This window comes from Oncorhynchus kisutch, linkage group LG2, assembly GCF_002021735.2.
Source record: "Oncorhynchus kisutch isolate 150728-3 linkage group LG2, Okis_V2, whole genome shotgun sequence".
Taxonomy (NCBI): Eukaryota; Metazoa; Chordata; class Actinopteri; order Salmoniformes; family Salmonidae; genus Oncorhynchus; species Oncorhynchus kisutch.
Genome location: NC_034175.2, coordinates 39,057,410 through 39,063,635, shown reverse-complemented (window position 1 = coordinate 39,063,635; position 6,226 = coordinate 39,057,410). Strand labels below are relative to the sequence as shown.

General features: G+C 41.6%; 1 non-coding gene across 1 annotated transcript; it reads right to left on the bottom strand.

Moving 5' to 3' along the window:
• Positions 1-5,846: 5,846 nt before the first annotated feature.
• On the bottom strand, positions 5,847-5,901 carry LOC116356881 (U7 small nuclear RNA). Its single transcript, XR_004205179.1, has one exon. It is a non-coding gene; the product is annotated as a U7 small nuclear RNA (small nuclear RNA).
• Positions 5,902-6,226: the final 325 nt, after the last annotated feature.

Below are 6,226 nucleotides of genomic sequence, written 5' to 3'. Positions count from 1 at the left end.
ACCAGACTTGTGGAGGTCTACAATTGTTTTTCTGACGTCTTGGCTGATTTCTTTTGATTTTCAAATGATGTCAAGCAAAGAACCTTCTAAAGTTATGACATAATTTTCTGGAATTTTCCAAGCTGTTTAAAGGCATAGTCAACTTAGTGTATGTAAACTTCTGACCCACTGGAATTGTGATGCATTGAATTATAAGTGAAATAATTTGTATGTAAACAATTGTTGTAAAAATGTCTTGTGTCATGCACAAAGTAGATGTCCTAACCGACTTGCCAAACTATAGTTTGTTAACAAGAAATTTGTGGAGTGGTTGAAAAACGGGTTTTAATGACACCAACCTAAGCGTATGTAAACTTCCGACTTCAACTTTTATATACCAGGCGGTGTCAGAGGAAGGTAAAAATAATTGACTGTTCTCTCTGCTACTAAACGGCTAGTGGTAGCGGAGCGCCAAGTCTAGGACTAAAAGACTCTCTTAACAGCTTCTACCCCCAGGCCATAAGACTGCTGAACAATTAATCAAGTGGCCACCTGGACTATTTACATTGACTGCCCCCCTTTATTTTTACACTGCTTCTACTCGCTGTTTATTATCTATGCATAGTCACTTTAGCCCCTACATGTACAAATTACATCAACTAACCTGTACCCCCCCCCCCCCCCCCCCCCCCCGCACATTGACTCGGTACCTGTATCCCCTGCATATAGCCTCGTTATTGTTATTTTATTTTTGGTTAAAAAATTAAAAATAAATTCTTAACTCTATTTCTTGAACTGCATTGTTGGTTAAGGGCTTGTAAGTAAACATTTCACGGCAAAGTCTACACCTGTTGTATTCGGTGCATGTCACAAATAAAATTGGATTAGTTTAAATGTGAATCAATTCGCTTTCAACCATTTAATAGTACACCAAAGTTCAATTGGAAAAATCTGTTGTTTATTTATACAACGACGTAGGCCTAGATTCAATTAAGATCAAGTGTTAAACGGCGATATCCGACACCCACATAGTTGATGTTTTGGCGTTGAAGCTGTCAAATCCATGAGCAGCTGCTCTTTTTTCCCCCATTTTTTTCACCTTTATTTAACCAGGTAGGCAAGTTGAGAACAAGTGCTCATTTACAATTGCGACCTGGCCAAGATAAAGCAAAGCGGTTCGACAAGTACAACGACACAGAGTTACACATGGAGTAAAACAAACATACAGTCAATAATACAGTATAAACAAGTCTATATACGATGTGAGCAAATGAGGTGAGATAAGGGAGGTACAGGCAAAAAAAGGCCATGGTGGCAAAGTTAATACAATATAGCAAGGAAAACACTGGAATGGTAGATTTGCAATGGAATAATGTGCAAAGTAGAAATAAAAATAATGGGGTGCAAAGGAGCAAAATAAATAAATTAATTAAATACAGTAGGGAAAGGAGGTAGTTGTTTGGGCTAAATTATAGGTGGGCTATGTACAGGTGCAGTAATCTGTGAGCTGCTCTGACAGTTGGTGCTTAAAGCTAGTGAGGGAGATAAGTGTTTCCAGTTTCCGAGATTTTTGTAGTTCGTTCCAGTCATTGGCAGCAGAGAACTGGAAGGAGAGGCGGCCAAAGAAAGAATTGGTTCTGGGGGTGACTAGAGAGATATACCTACTGGAGCATGTGCTACAGGTGGGAGATGCTTTGGTGACCAGCGAGCTGAGATAAGGGGGGACTTTACCTAGCAGGGTCTTGTAGATGACATGGAGCCAGTGGGTTTGGCGACGAGTATGAAGCGAGGGCCAGCCAACGAGAGCGTACAGGTCGCAATGGTGGGTAGTATATGGGGCTTTGGTGACAAAACGGATTGCACTGTGATAGACTGCATCCAATTTGTTGAGTAGGGTATTGGAGGCTATTTTGTAAATGACATCGCCAAAGTCGAGGATTGGTAGGATGGTCAGTTTTACAAGGGTATGTTTGGCAGCATGAGTGAAGGATGCTTTGTTGTGAAATAGGAAGCCAATTCTAGATTTAACTTTGGATTGGAGATGTTTGATATGGGTCTGGAAGGACATTCTAACCAGACACCTAAGTATTTGTAGTCAGAGCCGTCCAGAGTAGTGATGTTGGACAGGCGGGCAGGTGCAGGTAGTGATCGGTTGAAGAGCATGCATTTAGTTTTACTTGCATTTAAGAGCAATTGGAGGCCACGGAAGGAGAGTTGTATGGCATTGAAGCTTGCCTGGAGGGTTGTTAACACAGTGTCCAAAGAAGGGCCAGAAGTATACAGAATGGTGTCATCTGCGTAGAGGTGGATCAGAGATTCACCAGCAGCAAGAGCGACCTCATTGATGTATACAGAGAAGAGAGTCGGTCCAAGAATTGAACCCTGTGGCACCCCCATAGAGACTGCCAGAGGTCCTGACAGCAGACCCTCCGATTTGACACACTGAACTCTATCAGAGAAGTAGTTGGTGAACCAGGCGAGGCAATCATTTGAGAAACCAAGGCTGTCGAGTCTGCCGATGAGGATGTGGTGATTGACAGAGTCGAAAGCCTTGGCCAGATCAATGAATACGGCTGCACAGTAATGTTTCTTATCGATGGCGTTTAAGATATTGTTTATGGCTGAGGTGCACCCATGACCAGCTCTGAAACCAGATTGCATAGTAGTGAAGGTATGGTGAGATTCGAAATGGTCTGTAATCTGTTTGTTGACTTGGCTTTTGAAGACCTTAGAAAGGCATGGTAGGATAGATATAGCTCTGTAGCAGTTTGGGTCTTTGAAGAGGGGGATGACCGCAGCTGATTTCCAATCTTTGGGAATCTCAGACGACACGAAAGAGAGGTTGAACAGGCTAGTAATAGGGGTGGCAACAATTTTGGCAGATAATTTTAGAAAGAAAGGGTCCAGATTGTCTAGCCCGGCTGATTTGTAGGGGTCCAGAATTGATCATTGTCACGAAGCCACAGCAGTTCCACTTGCATTAGAAGTTCAGAACGAGAAAGTGTAGGCTATATAGAAATAATGATGCTCAAATTGAAAATTATTCAACTAAATAATGAGAATTTCCATCAGCCTAATCAAATCAAACTTTTCTCACATGCGCTGAAATCAACAAGTGTAGACCTTGCTGTGAAATCCTTCCTTACAAGCCTTTAAATTCAGGCTAGGGTCTATTTTTCTCCACTTCCTGTCTGACTGATGTGCCCAAAGTAAACTGCCTGTTGCTCAGGCCCTGAAGCCAGGATATGCATATAATTGGTACCATTGGAAAGAAGACCGTTAGATTAACAAGAATTAACCGATATAAGACACTTGTATCTACCTAAATGTTTAATATCCATCATTTTCTTATTATTTATTTGAATTGCGAGCCCTCCAATTAAAAAGTAACAAAATAACAATGCTATATAAAGGGGGTACCGGTACCGAGTCAGTGTGCGGGGGTAGGGGTTAGTGGCGGTACAGTGGCTTTTGAAAGTATTCACCCCCCTTGGCATTTTTCCTATTTTGTTGCCTTACAACCTGGAATTAAAATGGATTTTAGGGGGGGTTGTATCATTTGATAACACAACATTCCTACCACTTTGAAGATGCAAAATATTTCTTATTGTGAAACAAACAAGGGGGGGTAAAAAGAAAACGAGCGTGCATAACTATTCATCCGCCAAACTGAATACTTTGTAGAGCCACCTTTTGCAGCAATTACAGCTGCAAGTCTCTTGGGGTATGTCTCTTTAATCTTGGCACATCTAGCCACTGGGATGTTTTCCCATTCTTCAAGGCAAAACAGCTCCAGCTCCTTCAAATTGGAGGGGTTCCGCTGGTGTACAACAATCTTTAAGTCATACCACAGATTCTCAATTGACTAGGCCATTTAAAGATGTTTAAATGTTTCCCCTTAAAATACTCCAGTGTTGCTTTAGCAGTATGCTTAAGGTCATTGTCCTGCTGGAAGGTGAACCTCCATCCCAGTCTCAAATCTCTGCATATAATTGGTACCATTGGAAAGAAGACCGTTAGATTAACAAGAATTAACCGATATAAGACACTTGTATCTACCTAAATGTTTAATATCCATCATTTTCTTATTATTTATTTGAATTGCGAGCCCTCCAATTAAAAAGTAACAAAATAACAATGCTATATAAAGGGGGTACCGGTACCGAGTCAGTGTGCGGGGGTAGGGGTTAGTTGCGGTACAGTGGCTTTTGGTGGCCATTTTATTATTTGTTCAGCAGTCTTATTGCTTGGGGGTACATGCTGTTAAGAAACCTTTTGGTCCTAGACTTGGCGCTCCGGTAACACTTGCCGTGCGGTAGCAGAGTTAACAGTCTATGACTTGGGTGACTGCAGTCTCTGACAATTTTATGGGCTTTCCTCTGACACCGCGTATTATATAGGTCCTGGATTGCAGGAAGCTTGGCCCCAGGGACGTACTGGGCCGTACGCATTACACTCTGTAGCGCCTTACGGTCAGATCGAGGTGTAGATTAGGCCTGCAGCCAAAGGCAATGTCCACGTTAGGTACAGTGGGGAGAACAAGTATTTGATACACTGCCGATTTTGCAGGTTTTCCTACTTACAAAGCATGTAGAGGTCTGTAATTTTTTATCATAGGTAGGACTTCAACTGTGAGAGACGGAATCTAAAACAAAAATCCAGAAAATCACAATGTATGATTTTTAAGTAATTCATTTGAGAGATAGTATTTTTCCTCTCTTACTCTAAGCCCATTGCTCTACTCTGTCCATTCCCCACACCGCTGGCCCTCTCTCTCTCTCTCTCTCTGTTTATCTGATATTCGATACGGTTCCCAATCATTTCCATTAGGATTTTATGTCACTGGTCCACGCTCTAGTGAAAATCATATTGGACTACAATCTTTGCTCCTTCCCTGTTTGCATTGGCCTGTGGGAAATTATTATTGAATATTATTCCTGCGGGTGTTTTTGTTGAGTAGCTGTCCAATTAAGTTAAATCGAACTCATACGTGCTGTCACTCAGCCTTCTGTTTTTCTCCCCCCTCATCATCCCAGGCCCTTGATATCACTGTGTTATGCGTCATTTTATAGGTTGGACTAGGTGGAGATGACTGATCGGTGTAGAATCTTGTAGCTGTGGAGGGCCCATGGTATGACTGGACAAGCATGGATCATCTTCTGATCTGATGGTGTGTAAAGACCTGGGGTCCTAGTAGTCCTGGGTGAGTCGCTCACACACAGGGGCACGGTGCTAAGGCCTCAGTGATTGGTCCACAACAGATTGAGCTCAAGGTCACCTCTGTGTGTAAGGATACAATGAAGTGGAGGATATATGACAGCTGTAACACCATGGAAGTGATCCTAAGTGAGATCAATCAATAAATTAGTCAAATTGTATTTAAAGCATCCACTAGATGTACCATGGAGAAGTTTATGGTGCATATTCTGTACAAGAGCAGTGACCTGAACCATCAACTCCGGTCAAGGCTTCCCTCTCAAGGCTACCCTCTCAAGGCTTCCCCGCTCTCCCTTTCTCCCCGTCCACATGTAAAAATGCTATAGCGTACACTATGGCAGGAATACTACTTTACTGGAGTATTGAAGTCCACAAAAACATTTGTGAAATCTGTAGTATTTACTATAGTATACTGTATTATTTACAGTTAACTGTAGTATGAATACTGTAGTAAAAAAAATACTATATACTATATTAATTACTGTAGTATACTGTAGTGTTTACTGTAGTGTTTTACGGATTGTAGTACGGTATAATGTTGTTTTTAATGTAGTGTTTTTACAAACTGTATTATACAGTAGTGTATTTGGGGACATTACTGAAGTATTTACTAAAGTGTTTTTGTTTTTATTATCTTTGACATAGAAGTGAATGGCTTTCTCTCTGAGGAAGCCTACTGGAGAAATACTAAAAGAGCAAATTTTCCATAACCTGTAGGTAGGTAGGACAGAGCAGAGAGTTCAGAGCTTCACCACTAGTGTACCGTTATCGTTACTATCAGCTTGCAAGACAACAACAAATCCATACCCCCGTAACCAAGCACACAGTACTGCACTTTAATACATGTCTTAATTATTGTTCATGCTCGCGGTCTTGTCAGTCTTTGAGAATTCGTAATGTCTGTAACTAATGGAGTGTGAGGCACAGAGTAGCATATCTCCGGTGAAAAGCCGATGGCTAAATGAAAGTGGCTATTGGCAGGGTTAGCCAAGCATCCTGTAGTTTTTGTAAACTCAGAACCCCCCTGGTG